The sequence below is a fragment of the Tenrec ecaudatus genome, chromosome 3 (genome assembly GCF_050624435.1).
Source record: "Tenrec ecaudatus isolate mTenEca1 chromosome 3, mTenEca1.hap1, whole genome shotgun sequence".
Lineage (NCBI taxonomy): Eukaryota > Metazoa > Chordata > Mammalia > Afrosoricida > Tenrecidae > Tenrec > Tenrec ecaudatus.
This window is the reverse complement of record NC_134532.1, coordinates 23,916,904-23,943,932: the sequence shown is the minus strand read 5'-3', so window position 1 is coordinate 23,943,932 and position 27,029 is coordinate 23,916,904. Positions and strand designations below refer to the sequence as shown.

The window sequence follows — 27,029 nt, the reverse complement described above, 5'->3', positions numbered from 1 at the left end:
TGAAGGCTGGTGATCATGAGCATTTTTTATGTTTGTTAATCATTTGTACTTCATTTTGGTGAACGATCTGTTCATATCCTCCCATTTTTATTGGGTCTTATTTTCTTAATGAGATGTTATAGAGTTCTTTATATTTTTGTGTTTAACCCTTTGTCTGATGTGTCGTTGGTAAAAATCATTTCCTAACCCATGGGCTCTCATTTCTCTCTTGTCATGCAGTCCTCTGATGGGCATAAGTGGTGTAATTTCATTGTGTCCAAATTTGGAGTCTTTATTCTAAACGGTGGCTTTTGGGGTGATTCAATTCTCTCCAAAATGACTCAAGGCCCAATGATATTCAGGTGGGTTTATAAGGACAAAAACCAAAGCTGGTTTGGCTATCAGGAGGGGTTGAGAATTTTACATTTCTTTCGTTGGGTACGCAGGGGAGGGTTGGGGTTCTACATTCCCTCCAGCAAACTTTTTAGACAGATAAGAGAAGCATTAATCTTTTTAACTTTTTGAGGCAGGGTGGAATGGGGTATGGGACAAAAGGCACATACTGAGAGCTGGAGGATATTGACATTTGGGTAATAATACACTGCAACGTGGGAAAACTAGGTGTGGAGGAGAAAGAGGTTACATACTTTAGTGAGGAAAGAGACCTGGACAGCATTTTCAAAATTCTTTAACGGGGCACACGAGTCAAGAGAAGTTCTTACAGCACTGCACTGCGAACCAAATGCCTGGTGATTCAAACTCACCCAGATGCCTTGGAAGTCAGGCTTAGTGAATGAGTTCTCACAGGTCTCAAGCCTTTAAAATAGAAATGCAGTTCTACTCTTTGCACAACATGACACAGTGAATCAGAATCACCTCCATGGAATCTAAAGCCGTACATAGTTGGTTTTGGTTTGTTTAATAGCTATGAACATACAGAAACCCTGGATACACAGTGGTAGGGCATTGACTGCCTGAAATCCAGCTTCCAGGAAGAATGATAAAAGGGTCTGCTTCCCAAAAATTTACAACCCATACTCTAAAATGCCCCTGTGAGTTCAAATTGACTTGGTGACTGTGCTTATGGCCTACTTGTATGATTTGTGTCAAAGAAGGACAGCAAACAAATTGTCAAAGTCATTCCCTCTGTTCCAGGATTCTGGCATTTTCTGGATGTGGGTTTTCACTGTTTCTTACATAGTCATAGGTGGCAGTGTCCTCAGACTGCAGTCTGATAATCTGAAGATGTCCTGTGCTGACTGAATTAACCATTGAGAAGACCTTTCCTTCTGTAAAGTCCTCAAGGAGATGCATTGATACAGTGACTGCAGTGCTAGCCTCCTCAGACATAGCAGGTCTTGTTTTGATGATGCTGTGTCATTGCTAGGGGTCCTGTAGTCAGTTCTGATTCCCTGTGAACCTGCATACAATAGTCATAAACACTGCTTGGACTTAGATTAGGTCAGGCATCCTCAAGGGGCACTAAACCCCCCAATATTCTGAAATGTGGAAATGATGGTAGGAAATATGATTCAAAGGAAAATACAATCCAATTGGCTGCAGTTGTGTCCTGTTAATTGGTAAAGAAGAATAAAACTTAGTAGGTTAAAATTCTAAATACTTTGTTATTGTTTTGTTTTTCTGACTGTATGACTAAGAGATGGCATGGAGGAAAAGATCCCATTCCAGATCTTATCTAGTGCGTGATTGAAAAGCTCAACAGATGAATGGAGCCTTTCTTCCAAGATGGCTTTGCCTTAAGACTGGCATGCTGTCCTGGCTATAAGCTAGGAATACATACAGGGTTGAGGGCCAGGGCCTTGACCTAAAACTTGGATCTCTCTTTTGGACTGAGATTCTGCCCAACATGGTCCCTGAGTGTCTCCTGAAAGTCATGAGATAAAGAAAGTCAAAGCCATATAAAAAGTGATTGATTTTCATTTAAATTAAAATTATGACATAAAATTATTTAGGTTAATATGGTCTACAACAGTAGTTCTCAACTTGTGGGTCACAACCCATTTGAGGTTTGGATGGCCCTTTCACAAGGTTCTCCTGATTCATAACAGTAGCAAAATTACAGTTATGATGTAGCAAGAAAAACAACATGAACTGTGTAAAAAGTTTGCGGCATTAGGCAGGTTTAGAACCACTGCTCTAAGCGATCTATAATTATAACTCAATTCTGAACAAGATCCCAGCCTCTATCTTTAAGGACATGGAAATTACTCAAGTTTAAAAAAACAGTCAAATAGACCCAGGATAAATAAGGTCAGAACAAACATTAAAGGACCCATGGGGCTTTGAATCTGTGTGACCCACTGCATCTCCCTGCCACTGGCCCGATGGGAGACCCAGCACCATCAGGGGGAGGAAGAAAAGGGAGGCAGACATTTCTGTATCAAAGGATCCCTAACTCAGATGGCTCTGGATTCCCGATTGCAGCGCGGTGATAGTGGTGGTCTCATTAAGTAAGAAATCACAACAGGCATTTGCCGAGGAGTGTTTCTGGCTTTTATAAGAGGTGGGGGACTATCAACAGTGTGCTAATGCACAGGCACCACAGCTCCACAACAAAGTGTCTCCAGAGCTGGTTGTTGAAACAAGTTGGATGACAGAGATGGGAGTGATGTGACCCACAAGTATGCCTTGAATTAGTAAGCTCCTTAGATTCCAATATTTTCAATGAGAAAATTATGAATTCCAGTGCAGCATTATGGTTTGAGTTGAACATATGCATCCACTAATTCATGCACTAATTTATTCTTTGTGGGATCTGAGAGTTATGAACATACCAAACATTCTTCTGCACTGAGGGAAAACCAATAAGGTAAGCAACCGAGCTAGGAAATGAACAAGCTCCTCCTCCAAAAACAAACCCACTGTGATGGCATCTCTTCTGAGCCATGGGAACCCTAGAAGACTGATGAGAACTGCTCATTAGGCTTTCGCTAACTGTAATTATTTACAGGAATAAACGTCATCTTACTCGAGGAACCGTTGACTGGTTTGAATCCCTGACCTTGTGGTGAGCAACCAAATCTTATCCCACAGCACCACCATAGCCCTTTATATCTCTGCACCAAGGAGCCCATATTACAGGGTTTTCTAAATGTTACTTTTAGAAGCCAAGTCATAATTTTTAAAATTATTATATGAATATGAATAAGGAAGGCCATAAAATGATGACCCTTGACTTATAGTGTTGTAAAAGAATGATGAAAGTACCGTGGGACAGCCTTTCAATAAAAGAAATATGTTTGAGTGAAATACAGCCAGAGTTCCTTAGAATCAAGGACAGTGAGACTTTGTTTCATGCAACGTTATCATGATCCCAGTCCCTTGAGAAAGACATCCTCCATGATAAAGTAGGGGATCAATGAAGAAGCTACATCATGAGATGGATTGACACGGTGGCTGTAACAATGGGCTCAGGAGGCATTATTTTGTTCTGTTGCACATTGAATCACTTAGAATTGGAATGGACTTTGGCATTAACAACATCAAAACAAATCAAAGCACACAAGATTCTTTCAGGTTGAATAACAATGCCGGGGGAAAGGGTAGATGTTTTATGTGGGGAAATACACCTAACAAAGAAAATTTGTCTTGATCATTGCCCATATGTTGAAGCTCACTGTGTCTTAGCTAATTGGTGGTTGAAAATGTCTTTTCAACTTCTATAGAACTTTGTTTGGGTTTAAGATGGTGGTTAGAAGCTCCAAGGTTGTCTGGGTTCAGGATGGTGGTTAGACGCTCCATGAAAGAGAAGAACTGGCTGAAAAGGATTTTCTTTTCCATAATACTCATGGGAGAAAGTAATCATGTCTTTAACAAATTGAATCAATTTTAACAAATTGAATGGTCACCCTTTTGGCTAAAAGGTGAGCATTTAATCATTGTGCCAAATAATTTTGTGGTCCAGGTTCACCTAAGTATAACTTACATGCATCGACCTTTATTTTTTGCAGATGAATGTTTATCTTCTTGTTGGCCCATGTTTAGACATGATATAAATTTCTTCCATGTCAGCACTATTGCTATTTTCTGCTCCTGAGTGTTTATTGAGTGGTGCTGCCTTATGCATTGCATGATTTTAGAAGCACCCTGGACTCTATCTGTAGTGCCAGAAACAGCTGCTGCAGTTGTGAAAACTAAGAGTGACTCCAATAATGGTCCAGACCCTGTAAGAAATATCAAAGAAGAATTGATGCATCTGGGTTATGGTGCTAGGGAACACCATTAAATATATCATGGCGGCCTGAAGGACAAGCAGGTCTGCTTTGAAATAAGCATATTTTGAATACTTCTCTTTTAAAAATCATTTTATTGGAGGCTCGTAGAACTCTTATCACAATCCATACATACATAGTCTGGAACACATTTGTACATTTGTTGCCATCCTCAAAAAATTTGCTTTCTACTTGAGCCCTTGTTATCAGCTCCTCATTATTCCTCCATCGCTGCTCCCCCCCTCCATCATGAACCCTTGATAATTTATAAATTATTATTTTGTCATATCTTACACTGTCTGACATCTCCCCACCCACTTTTCTGTTGTTCAACATCTTGAATATCTCTTGGAAGCATTCGAGTAAGACTTCATTGCACTTATTTGGTCATGTCATTTTGAGGAACTAGTCCCCGGAGAATGGTCTTCTGCTTGGTAAAGTAAAACGTCAATGAAAATGAGGACCTGAGGCAAAGGGCTTAAGTGGAGAGCAAATGCTTTGAGAATGACTGGGGCAGGGAATGTATGGATGTGCTTTATACAATTGATGTATGTATATGTATGGATTGTGATAAGAGTTGTATGAGTCCCTAATAAAATGTAAAAAAAGAAAAGAGGAGAAAAAAATGATTAGGACAAAGAATGTACAGATGTGCTTTATACAATTGATGTATGTATATGTATGAACTGTGATAAGTTGTATGAGCCCCTAATAAATTGTTTTAAAAAATAATAAAAAAATATAAATAAATAAAAAATAAATTAAAAGAAAATGAGAGACTTTCAATGAGAAGGCTGCAAATGATCAGTCCAAACAGAGGAATGATTGTTAGGATAGTGTACATCGGGCAGCATTTCATCCTGTTGTACATAGGACCTCTGAGTTAAAGCTAACTCAAGCGTACCTAATAATATCAACACATGCAATATTATCCAGGTCACGGTAAGTTAAAATTATTACATAAATATACATGTGTGAGCATGTATGAATAAATACATCTGATTGCTTAGAGAAAATTTGGGACTCATAAGAGATTTTCCTGCATTAAGGTTTCTATGATGATCCCTCTTGATTAAAGTAGTTATGCTTTGGGCTGAGATCTCCATGTATACAGTTTAAAACAACCAGATGTTCCATGGAAGAGAGGGCTTTTTACTCCTGTAAATAGTTATAGTCTCAGAAACTCACAATGGCATCACTGTGAGTTGGCATAGACTCTGTGGTAGTGTTTGGTGTTTTGGGATGTCTCTGGCTTTGACAACAAATACTTCTAGTTAGTACAGTCAATTGCAGACATATCAAGACATCTAAGTGTGAACTCTGTTATATATATGGTCAAAGATAGACAAAGCCCATTCCAATGAAAAAAAAAGGCACTTTCAGATACATGAAGATTTCCCAGAATGTATACATGACAATCCCTAGAGATGTGCTGAAAGTGTGGGGGAAACTGCAGCTTCTGAGAGGAAAGTATCCCTGACTCCTCTCTCGTGCATGTCCTGGAACCATGGCCTGTTGCAGGGGGGTTTGTGTCTGGGCTCACACTGACTTCCCATCACTGTGTCTCTAGCACAACAATACATGCTGTGTTCTCAGGATTCACAGAGCTGTTTTAAATAACTTGGCTCTTGGAAATGCCCTTGGTGATACTCGTGACTGGAGAGTTGGATTGTAGTATATTTTCCCATCATGCTATTACCTCAACTCACCCCAGGCCCTTTCCTAGAGCTTGGCAATCCAGTGCACATAATAGCTACAGAGAATCCAGATAGCACAGGTGAGAAACAAGGTCTGTGAGGGCTTCAGCACTCCTGGGCCTGGCTCCTATACCTGCACCTGAGCCAGAATACCTAAGGACGTAGAGAAACAGAGTCATGTGCTCAGATGCTGCATCCCTAGACTTCATGTAGGAATCCCTGAAGCACTCACCTCCCAGAGTTGCCACCAGAAAAGAAAACCCACACATGCTTCATGTTCATGTGGGTAAGATTTAGGACACCCCAAAATGCTCTCCAGAAAGATGAGGATTTTGAATTTAAGTATACACGTGTTGTGGCTTCATGTGGCTGCCAACAAGGTATTTGGGTGTTGGAGGTGCATTTGTACATCAAGGTGAACAGGATAAAGTGAGGGCCCTGGGTCTGCTCCCCCTCCCACTCAAAGAATGCTGCTGGCAGCGCCTTTAGGGTAACCCAGATTTCTTCTGAAGTCTTCACTTTATCTGCTGCAGAGTTCTCTTAATCCACACAAGAGTGTAGTCTGTTCTGGGAGCTATAAGCAGCCACATATCGAGGACATTTTTATTCCCAGTGATAGGCAGAGACAGATATCAACACAGAGAAAGAAACAAACAGCCAGACAGAAAGGAGGATAAATGACTATGTAAATAGATAGCTAATGAAAATATCACCACACACCAGGGCCAGATCTCTTCTGATTCATGACACCTACGTTAGTCTATATTTAAACAATGGAATGTTGTAGTGTGATCACAGAACATCCAAATCACCAAAAAAAAAAAAAAAGCTAAATTGGGTAACCATGTCTTTACTTCAATTTACTGCCATACGTCTTCATACCAAGTTTAACTCAAGTGGTGGTATTTTCAATTGCTTCATATGCTTGTGAAAGTTGAGCATTGAATAAAGAAGAGTAAAGACTCATTGCATGTGAATTGTGGTGCTATTGAGGAAGACTGGAATTACCATAGACTGCCAAAGGAACCAAACATGTGGACGCAGAGTAAAGGTTAACTGATGAACCACCAGCAGCAGAAGCTCCGCAGGAGAAAGACTGGACTTTCTATTCCTGTAAACCGTTACAGTCTTGGAAACTCACAGGGCGGTCGCTATGAGTCAGCACTGACTTAATGCTAGTTGTTTTGGTTTGGCCAAAGGAACAAACAAATCTTTCTTGGAGTAGTATACCAGAATGTTCCTTAGAAACCAGGATGATGGTACTTCATCTCACATTTTTTGAACATGGTATCAAGAGAGCCCAGTACTTGGAAAAGGGTATCATACTTGGCGAAGTACAGGGCAGTCAAATAGAGTAAGGCCCATGAGGAGATGGAATGACAATAGCTTTAATAATGGGCTCAGAGTTATGAACCATAATGAAGATGACTCAATATTGTACGTTGGTTTGTTCTTTTGCGTATAGGGTTGTTAAGAGTTGGAAATGAATGAACTGACCTAACCCTAAAAAAACAAAAAGTACATACTTAAGAGTGAAAGGGGTGGAGGTTAGCCTGTCAATCAGGTAGGAGCTTGATGACCTCTTTGGAGGTGCTAAGGAGACAAAATAGATCACTGGCGGTGGGACCTACCCCTCCCCACCTCCAGCTAGACATCGCTTTTGACAAGCCACATGGAGAAAGGCTGATGGGAGCCAGAACCCTAGGAGTTGTAGGAGTCATGTGGAGACCCCTGCCAGCGCTGAGGTGCTTCTGCTACTGGATTCACAAGACGTTTCACACATTGGCCTGCGATCTTTCTGCATCCATCATTACTTGGCTGTGTGAGTGTAACAAGGAATTTATGGACTAGTATTGCACATCTTGGCTAATATTGGGCTTATGGACATGATCTGGACTGGGCTGGGATGTTTTCTTAATACTCAATTGCTCTTGTATATAAAGCTTTTTTCAAATACACATGAGTGTCTATGAATTTGTTTCTCTAGTCTACACAGACTAACAAATATGCTGAAACAAATACCTATTGATACTTATATCCTGGGAAACTTATGGTTACACAAAATTCATACAAAGTTTTCACACAGGATATTCATACAAGGATTGTATATGAATGAGACAAATAAGAATTGAAGAGAGATTGAAAATATTGAAGCACACGATGACCTCCCTTTCATGGTTCTGCATTTTACTAGGTAAACTAACTGAATACAAGCTCAGTGTATATACTACCAGGATCATCACCTACTTGTGTTCTCCTAAAGGCAGGCTGGCAGTTATTCACAAGGCGTTTGAAGGGGCTGAGCTTGGAAATCATCCCAGATTTGTGGTCTCCGGATTAACATACTAAATAAAATGTGGTCTTCAGTGTTGTCTTCTAAAGTACCACCAAGCTGTATGTAAAGATGGATAAAAAACAATGAGCCTGTTAAGTGGTATGTTCCTGAATGAAGAGATAGAAAAGGAAGTTAGTGGTGTCCCTCTTAAAATAAGTAATAATAATATCTTCAAAAAGACCTGTTGCAGAAGCAGGACATCCAGAATTTTCATTGGAAATTAAGAGACAGGTTTTTTTCAAATCATTTTATTGGGGGTTCGTACAATTCTTATCACAAACCTATCGTGGATAATGGAGCAGTGAGCTAATTGCTGGGTCAGTACTTTGAAAGTATCAGTCATTTCACTGGAGAAAGACGAAGTTTCTATGCCCACACATAGTTACAGTGCAAGAAACCTCCGGGGCAGTTCTACCCACAACTTTAAAGTTACTCTGTGTTGGAATCATTGCTGTTTTGTTTCTTTTTAGCTGATCAATTTGTATTTATTTTAACATTTTACTAAATAAAGCCAAATAAAGTCTGTTGGCCTCAAGGTGTTGGGTTTGGGGCAGGGGAGGGCAGGGGGTGGGTGGCCTCCGTCCTCTTTGGCCCCCACACTGCTGCCCCTCCCGTGATTGCAGTTGCACAAGGCTTCCTGAGAAGTCCACACCCCCAAACCAAGAGAGAGGGGCATACGAGGGGTTTTTACAAACATTCATTATAAAGAAGAGCTATAGGTCGTTGGGACGGGGCACCAGCCCCAAACCGGCTGGGGCAAGGGGAGACTGGACCCCAATGGGGGAGTAGCAGCATGGGTGGACCTCAGGCCCCACCACAGATGGCCCTGCCCCAGCCCTCCCTATGAAGACCTTAAATAACTTAATAGCAATGTCCTTGGGAGGGGCAGGGGCAGCTCCCGGCATGCAGTTGTGCAGCTGAGCCAGGCAAGTGCAGGCCTAGCCCGGGGGCAAGGGGGATCACAAGACACCCCGGGGCTGCTTCAGGGCAGTGAGGTACTTGAGGGCAAAGGCCCCATAACGGGGCGGGACAGGTCCTGGTGGAATTCCTCCTTCAGGGCCCGCAAGCAGTGGCGGTAGGTGGGGTTGGAGCGGAAGCGGGAGATGCCCAGGCTGGGCGCGTGGGGCACGTGAATGGCAAACGCTTCCGGCAGGACCAGGAACTCATATTCCTGAGCGTCCAGCTCCTCCATGTGGGCCACCTTGTTCCAGCCAAAGCCGACAAAGCAAGCATTGTAGCGGGGACAGTCACGTGGCAGCACCACGTAAGGCTCGTAGTCTGCTGCCCACTGCACTGGGTACGGGGCCTGTGCCGCCCTCCAGCGGGCGTAGTCTGTGGGCGCATGACCCTGGGGCCACACGTCGCACCTGAAGGTGAAGAGAGCGCTGGCGTCCAGCAGGGCCAGAAGCTCGGCCTCGGAAGTAGCGAAGTGGAGGCGGTAGTGCAGGCTCTCGAAGGGCGGCCCCCCAGCTCCAGCTGCTCAAGGGAGGCCCTGAGGGAGTGGGCCAGCAGGAAGTCTATGGAAGATGTGGGACGTGAGGGCCTGGGCCAAGGCCACGTTGCGCAGATGGTTGACCGGGTAGAGGGGCCCCTCCGGGTACACCATGTGGTAGGCCACGTCGCGCCACACCGAGCCCTACACAAAGCGCAGGAACTGCTGGGCCTCGGCGTCGGCCAGGTCAGTTGCACAGGACTTCCAGCATCTGCAACCGGTCCATGGAGAGCTGGGCCACCAGGGTGATGTCGTGGCGCCTGGGCGGTGACAGCTCAAAAGGCAGGAAGGTGAGGTGCGCGCGGGCAGCAGTGAGCCGCTGCTGCTGGAACTCAAAGCAGGCTGCGTCCTCATCTAGCTGTGCCAGGGCGTGCTGCAGCTGCGCAGCCTGAGGTGGGGGCTGGCTTGGGCAGCCACAACAGTTCTCTGCGCAGCAGGTTCCTGTCGTACTCCAGGAAGGTCAAGTGGAGGTTGCGGAAGAATTCCACATGCTTGTTTTTCACCCGGAACTTCTTTGGCGAGTTCCAAGCATCACCTTCAGGCCTGACGCCTCAGAGTAGCAGTGCTCAGCCAGCGTGTGGTCAGACAGCTGCACGTCCCAGGTGCAGGGCAGCAGCAGCATCAGCCCTGGGTGATCCTTGAGGACAGCATTGAAGATGCCCTGGTGAGCCAAAGAGGTGGCCGACAGGGTGAGAACCACTCTTCTCGCAGCTGCTTCCACATCTGCTCCCAGCCAGCCTGCCAAAGCCGGTCTAGTCTCAGGAGGATGACGCCTGTGTTAAATCCAGGCCCAAGGAGGGCCAGGGCCTGTGGTTCTTCCAGAGGTTGCCCAGGTACCAGTCACTCTGATTCTCCACAAGACCAATCATCTGCTTGTCAGAAAAGTGAGCAAAAACTGCCCAGAGCTCCGCGATGTCAGAAGCGAAGGTGACGTCTGTGTCGAGGACAATGACCCGGGCCAGGTCAGAGGGCAGGGCACCGGGCAGCACTGGTTTCAAGAGTCCATAGAGGCCAGAGTAGTGGGTGTTTGGGATCCAGGAGTCCTGGGACTGGAACTCATCAACGTTGTAGAATCTAACTCAGATGGCAGGTACCATCCACGTGTGTAAGTGTCTCCAGGATATTCCTGGCCACCGCGTCTGTCACCAAGTGGAGGTGCAGGGGGTTTTTCCTGTAGAAGAGTAGGGATTTGACCGGGTGACCACATCCCGGCTGGAGTTAGAGCCTGCACATACGATGGCCACCTGCAAAAGCTCGCACTTGGGCAGCAGCGACCGCAGTGGGACACAGGCCGAGCTGTTGTGGTCCCACGGCAGGGCTCCGTCTAGCACAGCAGGCCCTCGCAGTCGCCCGTAGTCCAGGTCTGGGTCAAGAAGGTAGAAACCGAGCAGCAGCAGCAGCAGCACAGCAGCCCCCAGGGCGGGGTGCACACCCCCAGGCTGCGGGCTCCAGCACGGGCCCTTGGGAGCCGGCGGGGATAGCTGGGGGCCAGCCCTGAGCAGTGGGGCCTGAAGGGGCCGCCCGTCCTGGCCTCTGCACCGCCTCATCACCCTCATCTGCTCCTGCAGCCCGACTGGCCCAGCGGTCCCTCCCGGAATCATTTCTATGGCAGTGAGTTTGTATCTTTTGTTTTTGGTCTCTTGGAAGAAGTACAGGACAAATGCTATTAAAAAGCAATGATAATGACGTATCATCCTCAATACATAGGACATATTATGAATGGGATCCTCTGAAGAAAGAGACACAATTGTTTTTTTTTTTTTAAAGTTCAAGAAAAATAAACCACCTTCAGTGGCTGTGTTTTTAATAATAGCACAATAATTGTGTTAATTATGTAAGGCAAGGTAAAGAAACTGCAAGCCTAGGAAGGATTTTATCTGTTGTACAAAGGGACATTACCAGTGAGGAATGTTTCTGCAGGGCTTTTTATCAACATAAATAAATATGAGGAATAGGAATTCCGGCTTATTGACCAACTGAACACATTTCAATCAGACTCATTCTTTTGATGAAGCCATGAGAGGATACGTCCAACAGTGTAAGAGCCAAATCTGCCATCATTAAAAATCTAAAGCAAATATTTCACTGCCTGATGGAATAAAGGAAACTGTAGTGAAGAAGCAATGGTGACTCTGAACGAGCTAAGAATTCATGTCCTCTGGTAGACCTTTATATCTGGACTCTACTCAGGAAGTTTATTGCACATTTCAAAAAACCAAGGCCCAGTCTGGTATGCTGATACCTTATATAACAAGCCTCAAGGCACATAAGGAAGACCAGTTATCCAGTGCTTGGAACCACATATGCATTTGATAGCAATAGACTGCTTCAGAAAGCTCCATCCCTTGTCCCCCGCCCATCACACTTTTACCTTATAATCTGACCTCAAGGTTTCCAGTGATTCCTATCTGACCTTACTCTGTATAATGCAAATGCCCTAGGTGTCTGTCGTACTCACCATTTTGTAGTACAGCTTCAGGAAGTCAAATTGATGCACTCTCCAAATAAAAAGCAGACACACGAGGAAATTTGGAGTCAGGTGAATGAATTTGGTTCACAACCATTCGGAAGTTCAAATCCTTGTGATGCTTAAGTGCGCAAGACAGCAGTCCCAGGTTTCTGGCTCCCTAGACTGGACTGTATTTTGGTATGTGTGGCCAATCTGCAACCTGAAACTGAAGAGGAGTGATCACTTAGGTATGTCAGGGTGTTGGCCTGCACTTCTTGCCCTAAGGAGTGACCACCCCGTGCCCCTGAGCTGAAGATTAGGATAAAAACTGAGGTATTTGTTTTAAAGACAGAGCCCACGCTATCCTAATAGAGTCCATTCTTCTCTTCATCAGGTCCCCTTCCTTGACATTCCTGTAACAGAAGCAGGTATTTCCTAGTCTCAGAGGATGAATGGATTCCAGGTGTTCCTGAAAGGCAATTATGAACCTGGATTACTGTATAGCCTTGGGAGTTCAATGCTTAAGTTGAGTGTTGACCTAGGTTTTGAAAGGTTGACTTCAAAGAGGAACCCACACACTTTAATTTGTTATCAAAATAGGTGAATTTTCAGGAAGAATCTGTTTTCAAGCCAAGTCAGTAAACTCATTGCTATAATATTCTTATGCTAGTTTTATTGCTATAAAAACATTTACAATGTACTTTAAAATTTTACAGAATTATGAGGTGTGATCAATGATTTCAGTGCTGATACTATCTGTGTACCTTTCTAACAACAATTTCTTCCCCTTTACATTTTTTTATCCTTTCCCCTGATTATCTCACTATAACACCCACATCTCACCCATAGTTTTGGACATCTAGGGAGAGATAAAAAGCTAGTATCTTGGCACAACTTGTGAAACTTGCTCAACCAGGAGCCCGGAGGGGTAGGAACACAAAACGAATGTGATGGGAAGAGGCTAAGCTGTGATAAATTAGAGAGACATTAGCCTGACATGGCTAGTCGGATATCCTCCTTTGATGTCACTGACATTGCCCTTTTCAACCCTCAGAGAGTTTCTTAGTCAGGGAGTTGTGAAGTGGCAGTTATTTGACAGGGGTGTATGTTTGTGCCCCTATAAAAATAGTATGCAAGTCAGGTTACTAGAAAAATACACAATTTATCTTTGACTCTGTCATATCTAGTTGTTATAAATATTTGGAATATAAGGCTCACCATTCCCCTAGGTATTAAGTCCAGGTTTCAATCTCAGAGCTCTGAGGCAGGCTGGTTAAAGAACAAGGTTGGACGTACTTGATCAACATTCTTTCTTTTAAAAAAAATCATTTTATTATGGGCTCATACAACTCTTATCACAATCCGTACATACATCCATTGTGTAAAGCACATTTATACATTTGCTGTCCTCATTATTCTCAAAACATTTGCTCTTCACCCAAGCCTCTGGCATCAGATCCTCATTTTTCCCCTCCCTGCCCACTCCCCACTCCATCAGGAACACTTGATAATTTATAAATTATAATTTTGTCATAACTTGCTTTGTCCCATGTCTCCCTTCACCCACGTTTCTGTTGTCTGCCCCCAGGAAGGAGGTCACATGTAGATCCTTGAAATCAGTTCCCCCTTTCCAACCCACCCTCCCAATTCCCTCCCAGTATTGCCACTCACACCACTGGTCCTGAGGTGATCATCCGCCCTGGATTCCCTGTGTTTCCAGTTCTTATCTGTACCAGTGTACATCATCTGGTCTAGCCAGGTTTGCAAGCCCATTTGTAGGCCACTGGACATCCCCTTACAGAAGGGTCTTTGGGAGGAGACGGGCCAGTCAGGGTGCAATGTAGAAACAATGAAAAATAGAACTTTTCTCTAAGTTCCAAAAACCTTCCTCTCACCCCCCTCCACTGTCATGATCTGAATCCTACCTTGATCAATATTCTTAATCTAAGCTTGAGTAATTTTAACTCCTTCCAGAAAAAGTTAGTTTATGAAAAAAAATCCCCCCAAAACACCCATATGGTGATAGTAAGTCAGGAGATCTACAGCTACTTTGCATTGGATGAATCAGGGGAACAACACCTCTTTACAGTGTTGGAAATATATTACATTGAGGAAGAAAGCTAATGGTACCCAGCTATCAAAAGATATGGCATCTGTTGTGTTAAAACCTCAAAGATAAACAAGTGGCCATCTAGTTCAGAAGCAACAAAAGCCCACAAGGAAAAAACACATCAGCCTGTATGACCACGAGTTGTCAAAGGGATCAGGTATCAAGGAACAAAAAAAAACTCATATCCTTGTAAATGTGGGTGAGTACAGAGGGGACTCTCAAAGCCCATCAGTAGCCAACCGGACACCTCCTTACTGAAGGGTTGTGGGGGGCGAGATGAGCCAGTCAGGGTGCATGGTAGCAACGATGAAACACATAACTTTCTTCTAGTTTTTAAATGCTTCCTGCCCCCACTATCATGATCCCAATCCTACCTTACAAATCTGGCTAGACCAAAGGATGTACATTGGTACAGATAGCAACTAGAAACAGGGAATCCAGGACAGATGATTCCTTCAGGATCAGTGATGAGAGTGGCAATGCCTGGAGGGTGGAAGGAATGTGAGGTAGAAAGGGGGAACTGATTACAAGAATCTACGTATAGCCACTTCCCTGGAGGATGGACAGCAGAGAGGGTGGGGGGGAGACATCAGACAGTGTAACGTGACAAAATAGTAATTTATGAATTATGAAGGATTCATGAGGTAGGAGGTAGTGGGGAAGGAGGGGGAAATGAGCAGCCGATATTAAGGGCTCAAGTAGAAGGCAAGTGTTTTGAGAATGGTGATGACAACCAATGCACATATGTGCTTGTAATGTGGTTGTGATAAGAATTGCATGAGCCTCCAACAAAATGATATATTTTTAAAAGATTATTACCTTGAGGATTGGGTTCACCTGACTAAAACATGCTATTGTCAATGGCTTCCTCTGCATGTGAAAGGTGGGCACTGAATTACGCAGGCAGAAGAATAATCAATGCGGTTGAGTTGTAGTTCTGGCCAAGAACACCCCAAGTACCATTAATAGCCATGGTACAAACAAGTCTGTCTTGGCAGAAGCAATATCAGAGAAGTAATATCAGAGGACTGCTTAGCGGTAAAGATGGTGAAAGTTCATATAATATACTTTGTACAAGTTATCAAGAGAACTGTCCCAGGAGTAGGACATTAAGTTGGGTAAAGTAGAGGGGCAGTGAAAAATAGGAATCCCTCTATTAAATGGACTAACAAAGTGACTGCAACAATGGGTTCATCCTAAATTGTGAGGTTGGCACAGGAGAGTGCAGTGCTTTGTTCTGTTGTTCACTCGGTCCCTGTGAGATGGAACTGACTCCATGACAGCTAATATGACACCATTCCCAGAAACCACAAATAAACACCCAAGACATGCACAAAGACATGCTAGTGTGCTAGTTATGTTTACAAAGTTATTTCTCTTATTAAAAGAGGGAAGAGGTTTCTTTAGGTTAAAGAAAAGGAACAAACAAGGTGACAACAAAATCAGTGAGGACTTCCTACCCCTCATTATACCATTCTTTTGGAGGTCAGCTGAAGGCAATTCTCTAAGCTCCACACGGGATGCCATATGACAGAGCATTTTCATGAATGTGGGCTCTAGTGTAAGGACAGCACGCAGTCATCGGTTGTGACATTTTGTCTTTCAAGGGAAGTGTAAATCATATAGGCCTCTACATTGAGGGGTCAGCTGGAAGATCAAAGGATCCAGCAGAACAAGAGACTAATGATAGTTGAGTGGGTTTCAGGCTGCTTAAAAGGTCTATGTGCAATTGAATCAAAATAAAATTTCATGAGACCCTTCCAGCCTAATTGTAAGAGAAATAAAAATTAAAGATTCTGGCATCTAGAGACCAGATTATTCACATAGGATGAATACACACTTTCCCCCCCTGTTTTGTTTAAGTTATTGGGCTCACATATAAAAGTAGTTTTGAAAGAACCCTTACTAATACTTTCTAGGAGACAAGGAATAACCTGTTATCAATGTCCCTGTTGGCCTCACCTGCGACCTTAGGCTGCTCCTGTTGCAAAAGGTGGATAGACTGGCATCAGGTGGGGCTTTGTCAACTTTCTCTCCACCACTTGGGAGCTTGACCAGGAGGCCCATTCCGGGAACTGGCTGGAGATGCTGCGATGAGCACATGCGCCTTGGGCACCTCTATTAGGAGCCCTGTCCCCTTCCACTGGGACCGAGTGGGGACTTATTTTTCTCGTTGCCACTTGGGAGGTCAACTGGAAGGTCCTGTTAGGGCAGCAATAGATCACAGGGAGGGAGCTGCTGTGCTCCATAGGAAACCCCGACAAAGAACAGGTTGTCTACCAACAGATTAGCACCACGATCCCCAACAACATGAGGTGAGTGACAGGCGGGCGAGGGAGCTGCCACCTTTCTGGTCCCAGCATACAGTAGGGACTCACATCCACAGACAGCCACAGCCCAGGCCAACAGGGTTGGAGGTTATCCAAGCCCAATGGAGGCTCCCTGGTGGTGTCCTATCCTTCCTGCAGTTTAAGAATCTTTCTGTCTTAATCCCACAGAAGGCAGCTTCGCCTCATTGGCTCCTCAACTAAGCCCAGACACACAATGGAAACCTAAGGTTCCTCTCCTTCTGAGCAAGGTGACCATAGAAACAACACATCACCATTAGGGTAAAACTAATCTGTCTCAAGACAGTCTAAACCCAGCTCACGTATCCCATTAGTGGGCGAATCATCCAATGTTTGGTGAATTCTGCTTCACAGCAATAAAAAGAGCTGACATCAAAGGAACAAAAAGTGAAGTCGCTGTGAATGGTTGGCCACAACAAGCCAGTTATTCCTGTGTTAACTTTGACACCTCCTGCTTAAAACTCAAAAGGTCAGAAGGATCGTTAGGTCCCGTTTTCACGGTCTGTATTCGTACTGAAAATCAAGATCCATGGAGCTTTTGCCCTTCTGCTCCACAAGAGTTTCTGTCCTCCCTGAGCTCGCCTTAGGACACCTGTGTTACATTTTCCAGGTGTTCAGTCCCAGTCAAACAACCCACCTGACCCCGCTAAGTCCCTGCCTGCCCGGGGAGGGGCCCCAAGGAGGCTGCAGCTATGGCTCAGAGGAAGCACAGTAAGAAATGTCAGCGAAGGAGCAAGGAGACCTACTTTGTGTATGTGCACAAGGTGCTCAATTAGGTCCACGCAGACTCCAGCATCTCGTCCAGGGCCATGGGCATCGTGAACTCGTTGACCATTGACACCTTCGTGCACATCACCCACCAGGCAGCTCAACGACATATTCCAAACTGCTCGACCATCACGGCCTGGGACATCCAGACAGCTGTGCACCTGCTACTACCTGGACAGCAGGCCAAGCGCGCCGTGACCGAGGGCACCAAGGCCAACGCCCACCACACCATCTCCAAGTAAATTGTCCTTCAGCCTCACAACTTTCAAAACCCAAGGGCCCGTTTCAGGGCCACTTCCGTTATCATCCCAGAGAAAGAAGTCAAACACGTTGGCACTACCTAGTGTTTGGTTTGATTGTTTCGCTTTAGTTTTTGACTCATGCATAGTTTATTTAGTTGGATAGTTTTCATGATGGAGACCTTCTTTTCTTTTTAAATACTTTTGGGCACTTAATGCTCATATCCCACAATTCAACAATTCAAACGTCTCAAGAAGAACTTTACAATGAGTACAACAATCAATTGAACATTGTCTTTTTTTCCCACCATGATTAAATCACCTTTAAAAGACTTCTGTTGTCACTATTAGTTCTAGTGCTCAGTTCCCTCCTTCCTTCATTGTTTGCCCCCCAAATGCCCTCCCTTTCCCCAACTCAGACACCACCACCACCCACCCCAACCGGACATCCCCTACAAACCCTCCCATCATTTCTTATCTGTAGGGATCCACTCCTGTGCTTCACAAACTGTGAGACCCAACAGAAACCACAAGGAACAGAAACAAATTTTAGTGGGAAGGAAAAAACCAGTAATATATAGATAAAAATATAAACAAGGAGTAAGAAAAAAGGCCACTATCAATATTTTAAAGACAGGGAAGACGTTTCTGTCATGGACCAGCAAGAGATCTTGGGCCTAGAACAGACTCTGGTCGGGTCCAGAGGGAGGTCAGCAGAGCAAGACCCCAGGGCTCACCTTTGAGCTGAGGAGGCGCAAGGAGTCCGGGAGGAAGCTCCGCTGTTGGAAGGAGGGGAGTTAGGAGACCCGCAAAGAGAGAATCAGGGAACCCCGAAGGCCCAAACCCCAGCCGGGATCCCCTTTCTCCAACAGGGACTCCCACCATGAACCCCAACCAATCCGAAAGCAGGGAAATAGGACCTGCCTCAGGGACACCCGCCCACCTCTCACTAAGAGAAGCGCTGGCAGGGTTCCTGGGGGAGAGAAAGGGCGCTTGCACCCTAGTCAGCTGGACTAAAATGTCCTCCGCCCACATACATGTCACGGAGACCAGCGCCTCCCACCTGGGAGCGCCAGCAAAAAGGTGCTCAGGCTGTGGGCGCTTCTCTGGCACCGCGAGGAGAGCATGAGACACGTGGATCCTCACGGTGAGAGGCATTTCAGTATAAGACACCGCCACTTCCGGCCCTTTCTGGGCGTGACCCGGAGGGGGAGGAGCTAGCGGGGTCAGGGAGCAGTAGGGTCTCTGCCTTCACTCCCTCTCAAGGCAGCTCTTGCCCCGCCCATTTCTGCTGAGGCACCAACACAGGTGTCTGACTAGGCAACAAGGCCTGGCGGGCCTGGGGCGGGGCTCGGGGAGGAGCCAGGGAGAGACGGTTCCCGCCAAAGGAACCACAGCTGTGGCTGAGACTGCAGCTGCAAAGACTCAGCGCGCAGCAGGCATCCTGAAGTGAGAATGTAACTGCTGAAATCTCATTTGATGCATGTTTTCTTCTTTAAAATGACCTGTGTTGATAGCTATTTTATATATTCAACCACACGTTTTTGGTCTTCATTAAACAGTTTAAATAACTGCAAATTAACCCCTGATTTTCCAAAAAGTCTCATTCAAGAAAGTATGTTATTCCCTGAAGCCAGCATTATTAGAATTCCATCACAATATGTATTCAGTATTTATATTAAATGTGCCCACCCTCCCTTATTTTTGTTATAAAAATTTTTTGGAAATATTTTGCCATTTACTAGAACCTATCTATATATTTTCATAATAATTATTTCTAATATAATGATTGCAGAGGCAGCTTTTGTTAGAAATCATTTATCTTGCCTCATCCAAAGTGAACATTAGCTTATAGTCTGATGTAAGTAGACTACTTATTGTACAGGATTGTTCAGTAATTATTTTTAAATTCTTGTATTTGGCATTGTTCAGAAATGTTGGAATGATATTACCTGTTATTCAATGAGACCTACCCATATGTGCCCTATACCTGCAAGGAATGGTGGCTTATTATTATTATTATTATTATTAAATTGATATCCTTCGGAGAACATTTTCAGTAGTAACGTGTAATTTTCCAGAATTAAGCCAATCTACTTTTTTTGAGCTAATAAACTCATATACTATTATCTCTGTATATTCCTTGGATTTAAGTGATGACAGGAAGAAAATGTGTATTAATATCCGGCTGAAAAATGATAGAAAAGAAGATCTCAATCCTTTTTCTGAATATTGCCAGGAAATGACCTCTTGGCTCTCTATTTTAAAGGTAAATCATACCATTCTGAGGAGGCCAGGGAAGAGAGAAGAACTTTTAATCGATTAAAAGAAGATAATTGAATTTCAAATAGTTCATTGAGAAATGTAATTAAAAAGTAACAAGATTTCTTTTTTTCTCACAACTTTTGGAAGACTATGATCCTGAGGGAAGGAGAAGGGGGGTATGTTGGGTAGAAATTATATTAACCATTTTGCATTTCAAGGAAGGTTCAGCATTGCCATTGGGTGTTCTAATTGGAAAATTCTCCTCTAGAGATGACAGACTATTTCTTGTGCTCCTCATTTTAAGTGGAGCTCCTCTTTGGGCTAGATATCTCTGCATAATATAGGCGATGTGTTCCGTGATCCTTTGTGTCCACTGCAGTTTGACAAAATGGCAAGCCATTCTTAGGCCTGGCACACTCTTGATAAATTTTTATGTAGAAAACCTAGTTTTTTATTTTATTTTCCCTCTTACCATACCTATAGATGTTTCAGATATAGCTCTAATATTGATTATATGGAGTTGGGTATTTCTCAACCTACTGACATTCACATGTGAGACAACTTCCAATACTGTTTAAGACCATTGCCTCTATCCTTTTCTGGGGATTTTATTACATACCCGGTAGTCATTCAAGACTCTTGTCTACATTATCTATTACGTATTTTATAATGAATGTTGGATTTTGAGTGTGAACATGGCAAAAGTAATTTCTCTTTTGTATTCAAACTAGGACCAACAAATCAGTTTTTTCAATAGATTGTGAATACATGTTCTCTTAATAAACAGTATGATAGACAAAATATTTCATCTGTTGAAATCTATGTGGTTCATTATGCATAAGCACAAATATAAATGTAAGACAGGTATAACAGTACTAAAAAAGAAATGAAAATAATGCAGTCATCTTTATGAATGTCACAGAAAGCAGGTTCTTCCTTTATTTCCGGCTCTTAGCTGTTGACAGAGGTTACTGTTCTCAGCCCAGATTAGGTGGAGGATAGGATTGAGATGGGAAAACCCTTGCTTACAGTTAAACATTATCCATGTCAATTAAAAGTTTCTGTAAACTGTGTTTCTCTATATATTTGTAAGTGATGAGGTAGCAATCCCTGGTGACACAAAGTTCAAGATCGTGGATGCTATTGGAAAGGTGAGCAGGTACCACCCACCAGCTGGCCCCTTGCACAATTAAACTGATGATCTGTGTCCAAAAAGATTACAGTTTACAGATGCTGATGGGGGCAGTTCCAGTCTCTATAAAGGGTGACCTTTAGTCAAAATGGGAGATATATATACAAAACAACACGTCATTCTCAAATATGATGCAGCCTGGATTCTCCCTAAAAAGATATTAAACACATGTTTCTTCCTGGGGCTCCTAATCTGAATTCTAGTTCTAGTGAACTCTTTTGGAAAATGGCAAGTTTGCTCTTTATGATGCTATTTAGTGGAATCATAAATAATTTTCATTTTGTCTTTTAAACTTGGAAGATTTTCCTGAACCTTATGGCTTCACATACTACTTTCATTATATTTTGAAATTAATTAATTGTCATTTATGTTTTCTTTATTCACTGCTACATCTCACTTACTCTCTATTAGAATGTGATCATCTCTTAAGTCTCCTCACTATTTGGAAAAAAAAAAAAAACATTTTGAAAGCTCTTATAGTTCTTGTGCCCACTCATCAATTGTATCAAGATAATTTGTACATTTGTCACCATCATTATGTCCTAGACATTTCTTTTCTTCTTTTAAAAAAATCAATTTATTGGGGGCTCATACAACTCTTATCACAATTCATGCATCCATCCATTGTATTCTTCTCACAGTTTGCAGATTTCAATGTGCTCTGCAGAGCATTTTGTCCCACGGTCTCCTCTTCTAGGAAGAAGGACTCTGTTTCACACAGCACTCCATTTCCAGACCCGTGTGTCCTGCGCACTTCTACTGGACAAGCTACAGCGATTTAACAAAGAATATTAATTGGTTGAGAGGTTGAAAAATACTCAGTTCAGTTTTCAACATAAAATAACATTTAAAAACCTTCAATATGAATAATGAGTTAAATTTGAGGTATGGCAACACAGAAAACCAATCTACAAATGAGATGGATGTACTCAGATAAAGGAAAATTTATCTTAGTATTTAGTGTTTCCTCGTGGTAGAAACATTTTTCACCCTTTTCTCAGAACTGAGTTTTGCGGGGATTCATGCAAATCTGGCAAGAGTTAGACGATAGCCATGTTTGCTATATGTAATTTGTTTTGTTTTGTTTCTCCTCAGAGGAGCAGATTCTTCCCATTCTAAATTGTAATGCAGGATTGTGATGCTGGGAATCTACATGGTGATGAAGTGGGAGAACAGGGAGTTTCTGTGTGTTCTGATTGAGGCTGAAGCTTTTATAGCACCTGGGCAGTAAGGCTCTGACCTTCATGCCTGTGGTGTAGTTTATAGTTTAGCCTGTCCATGTTTCTTCCCTTCATTTCAGTACATCCTTTCTTTATCTTAGAATATTTAATACACATACATACACACACACACATATATATATATATTTTGCATGATGCCTTATACCTTGTCCCTTGGCACCTCGTGATCACACTGGCCGTTGTGCTTCTTCCATGTGGGTTTTTTTGCTTCTGCGCTAAATGGCCGCTTGTTCACCTTCAAGCCTTTAAGACCCCAGTCACTATCTCTTCTGATAGCCGGGCACCATCAGCTTTCTTCGCCACATTTACTTGTTCACCCACTTTGGCTCCAGCAGTTGTGTTGGGAGAGTGAGCATCATAGAGTTCCAATTTAATAAAAGAAAGTATTCATGCATTGAGGGAGTGTTTGAGTAGAGGCCCAAGGTCCTTCCGCCACCTTAATACTTAACCTATAAATATAGACACATAGATCTATTTCTTCATCCTCCTATATATATTTGCATGTACATGTCTTTGTCTAGACCTCCATAAATGCCCTTTGACTCCTAGCTCTTTCCTCCATCTCCCTTGACTTTCCTCCTGCCCTACTACCATACTTCGTCACCACCTGGGCTAGAGTATACCTCTTCTCTATGTAACCTTACCCTTGATCATTTCCCACCAGGCCTGCCACTCCCCCCTCTCTACCATTTGGGGTCCCATGTTTTTCCCTTGTCCCTGTGTTTCTTAACACCACTTCCTTAGCCCCCTACCCCCCCACCCCAAGTCCTGCCGGAACTGTCGGTCCAGTTGTTTTTCCTCCAGATAGTTCATCCACCAAGGTATTTTTTATCCTCCCCCCTCGAAGGGCTGATTTGATTTCACGGTATTGTAATGATAATTTCACAAGAAGTAATTTTCTTCGTTTCTCATCTCTAAGTTCATAACTGGTAAATAAAGAGAAGATTCAACTAAATATTCCGAGTCACTGGCTCAGCGAGTACAGCTGCCCTCCCCTCACGTGTCCTGACGCTCTCAGTATGTGGATTTCTACAGCGTGTGTGTATATATATATATATATATATATATATATATATATATATATATATATATATATATATATATACCATATAAAATGAAGGGGGAAGTACAGAGTGGAGACCCAAGGCCCAAGTGTCGGCCAATGGAGATCCCCTCATAGAGGGGTTTAGGAGAGGAGATGGGTTAATTAAGGTGCGAGGTAGTACCGATGAAGAACACAGCTTTCCCCCAGATCCTGGATGCTTCCTCCCCCCAACTACCATGATCTGAAGTCTACCTTGCAGGGCTGGATAGGGCAGAGGCTGTACACTGGTGTATATGAGGGCTGGAGGCACAGGGAATCCAGGGTGGATGATACCTTCAGGATCAAGGGTGTGAGGGGCGATGCTGGGAGAGTGGAGGGTGAGTGGGTTGGAAAGGGGGAACTGATTACAAGGATCCACATGTGACCTCTTCCCTGGGAGAGGGACAGCAGAGAAGGGGGGAAGGGAGACTCCGGATAGGGCAAGATATGACAAAATAATGATGTATAAATTACCAAGGGCACATGAGGGAGGGGGGAGAGGGGAGGGAGGGGAAAAAAAAAGAGGACCTGATGCAAAGGGCTTAAGTGGAGAGCAAATACTTTGAGAATGATTGGGGCAGGGAATGTATGGATGTGCTTTATACAATTGATGTATGTATATGTATGGATTGTGATAAGAGTTGTATGAGTCCCTAATAAAATGTAAAAAAGAAAAGAGGAGAAAAAAATGATTAGGGCAAAGAATGTACAGATGTGCTTTATACAATTGATGTATGCATATGTATGAACTGTGATAAGAGTTGTATGAGCCCCTATAAATTGTTATAAAAAAAGACACACACACAGACACACACACAAAAGAAATACCTTGGTATGTAGCCTTTCCTTAGCTCTCTGTGTAAATACTTCCATCTCCATACTTAAAACTATGCAGACACCATGAATGTTCTCTTTACCACCTCCAGAGACAATGACAAAAACACAGTTTATTGGCAAATAGAAGGTTAGAAAATGGAAGGCAAGGCCATCTAGTACTCTGTGAGAAAAGAGGGAGAGGGAGTCAGTGTGATCCCAGACACAGACTCCCTGCTGGGAGAGACCTGCGCTGCAGGGGGCACTCAGAACCCACAGATCACAGGTCACGGCCCAGGAGCAGTTGCAGATGCAGATGCATGGTTTCAGGGCTGGTTTCTTGTGATCTGGGGATATTTCTCCATTGCACTGTTTCCCCCAAGGAACAGCAGAAAGTGGGGAGGAAGGAGCACATATAATATAATTTTAATTATTAGTGTTATGCCTCACTTATTTTTATGTTGATGTTTACAGCAAATGCATTTTTCAGGTGTTTGATAATAGTTTTATAGGTTGGATTTCCTTGAAGGCGGATATAATTTTATCACAACAGTACCTTATTTCATGATGGGTGTAGCAAGATCCTTTCTGACAATGAATGCCATCCCCTTCTCTTCATTGTGATGTTCCCGGCATAGTAAATCTTATGGTTTCCTGATCAACTTGCAATACCATTTAAGCCCACTTATGCTCACTAATGCCTAGGATACCAAGCAACCTTGAAGCATCCCATTTCATCTTTGGCCCCTTCCAATTTTCCTAAATTTATAGTATGCAAATGATCAGTTTGGGTCATTAGAAGACTTTTTTTCTCTTGAGTCATGTCCCATCAGCAAATGAAGATCCTGACGGCTCCACTCCCAGAGGCTTTACCCAAATTACGTCCTCATGGCCGACTCCCCTCCAAGAAACCAGCTCCACTTCAGTCACATTTTAGGGCCCTCGAACCCGAGGGGTCCATCCTCTAGCAGTAGCTTCAATGATTTCCTAATTCCTTTCCTTATGCTGTCAGTATTCAACAATGCTTCAAATTTATGCATAAGATGTTGAAAACTTCTTCCACAGAGGAAAGTAGGGGGTCCTTCTGCATTGTCTAGTCTTAGTCTGGAAGCTTTGATGAAATCTGTTCACTTTGGGTGACCCTGCTGGCATTTGATATAACAGTGACATATCGTCCAGCATCACAGCAACACACAAGCCACCACAGTATGATGAACTAACAGACAGGTGGTGAGAATATAACATTATTCCTTCAAAATATATCACTCAAATTTTGGCTAATATTTTAAATGCAATAAATAAGTGACAGCAGAGCTCCACCAAATAGTGGAGTAATTCAATTCAATATTTTCAATTATGGTCTTAACATTTAAATAAAAAGCCATGAGGACATCAATAATCTAATAAATAAACAAATAAATGGGTCTAGCAAACCAGAATTAATGACCAATATATTGCATACTCAACCAAAAACAAAACATATTGCTCCCATTAAGCTGGAATTTATTTGAGGAATAAAGTTAAGCATGTAATGAATAGAAACAGAAACATTGATAGATAATAGAAATACAGATAGATGAGAGATACAAGATATGGACAGGCTATATAGAGAAAATTGATAGCTAAATCGATAGTTTTAGACCAATTAATACATTTATGATAGATAGATAAATAGATAGATAGATAGATAGATAGATAGATAGATAGATAGATAGATAGATAGATAGACAGCAGAGAAAGGAAAATGTATAGATAGATGACAGAGAGAAAGAGAAACTTGTTCAACAGACACCAGTGTCATTGTGCATTCAGGTTTAGGGGTTTGGGTTGAGTCCAGGCACATGGTGTTCAGACTACACTCTTGTTTATCCTGAGATAAATTGAAGACTAAATGTACAAACTACTACATGAGGTGTGTCATAAGGAGTAAGGATGTTATAAAACAATGACTCACTCTTCAAGAGATTATCACAAGTAACTGGGTCCCCACAACAGGACTATATCACTTATTTGATGCATGTGGTGATGCAGATAAAAGTAGGTCAGGGAAGCTATGGGAGACAAGATTGTAACCACCATGAAGGGAAGGTTGGGATGTATGGCACAGGGTCTCAGGCCAAATAGACACATAACCCTGATTCAAGAGTCAGTGCATGGGGAGGGAGTTACAGCTTTCCTAGCAGAATTTGGGGCCTCCCCTATCCCATTTTCCCCAGTGTCATGGTTTTTAGTCCTCTTCCTGTCTCTGAGAATCGAGATTTAGATGTTTTTAGCATAACCGTCAACTCAACCTGAGGTAATCTCTCCCCATCAGAGGAGAACTGAAGGGAAACATTTTATTATTATTTTCTATTTTGATCTTTACACGTTCTTGTGGATTGCGCTAAGGTTTACTGAGAAGGTTAATGCGAATTCAACTATTCATACACTCTCGTTTCATTTCATTGACTGTAATACACACAAACTCCAGCTACAATTACCTTTTCTTTCCAAACATTGTGAATTTTACCCTGGATAAATGTTGTCCTTTTAATAGCAGAAGTTGGATTATTCTAAGGTAATTGTATCTCCCCAGGACTATTGCTCCCTGGTCGGGTTGTGGATTATTTGACTGGAAGTTATTCCAAGGGGTGAGTTCAGTCCCACACCTGAAGGGATGCTGGTAGCCATGGTCTCAGGACTTCCACAAGTCTACCCAACCAGGAAGCCTAGTTTTTTTGTTTTTAATTTCTCTCTCTGTGTGCATTGTTTCACTTTTTATCCCACTCTACCCAAGACATTCTAA

General features: G+C 43.1%; 2 pseudogenes; one reads left to right on the top strand and one right to left on the bottom strand.

Annotated features, from left to right (window-relative positions):
• Positions 1 to 9,202: 9,202 nt before the first annotated feature.
• Positions 9,203 to 11,282, bottom strand: LOC142443183 (xylosyl- and glucuronyltransferase LARGE2 pseudogene; annotated as a pseudogene).
• A 6,169-nt stretch (positions 11,283 to 17,451) lies between these two features.
• The window catches only part of LOC142443182 (large ribosomal subunit protein uL29-like), a 111,678-nt pseudogene continuing 102,100 nt past the window's right edge, over positions 17,452 to 27,029 (top strand).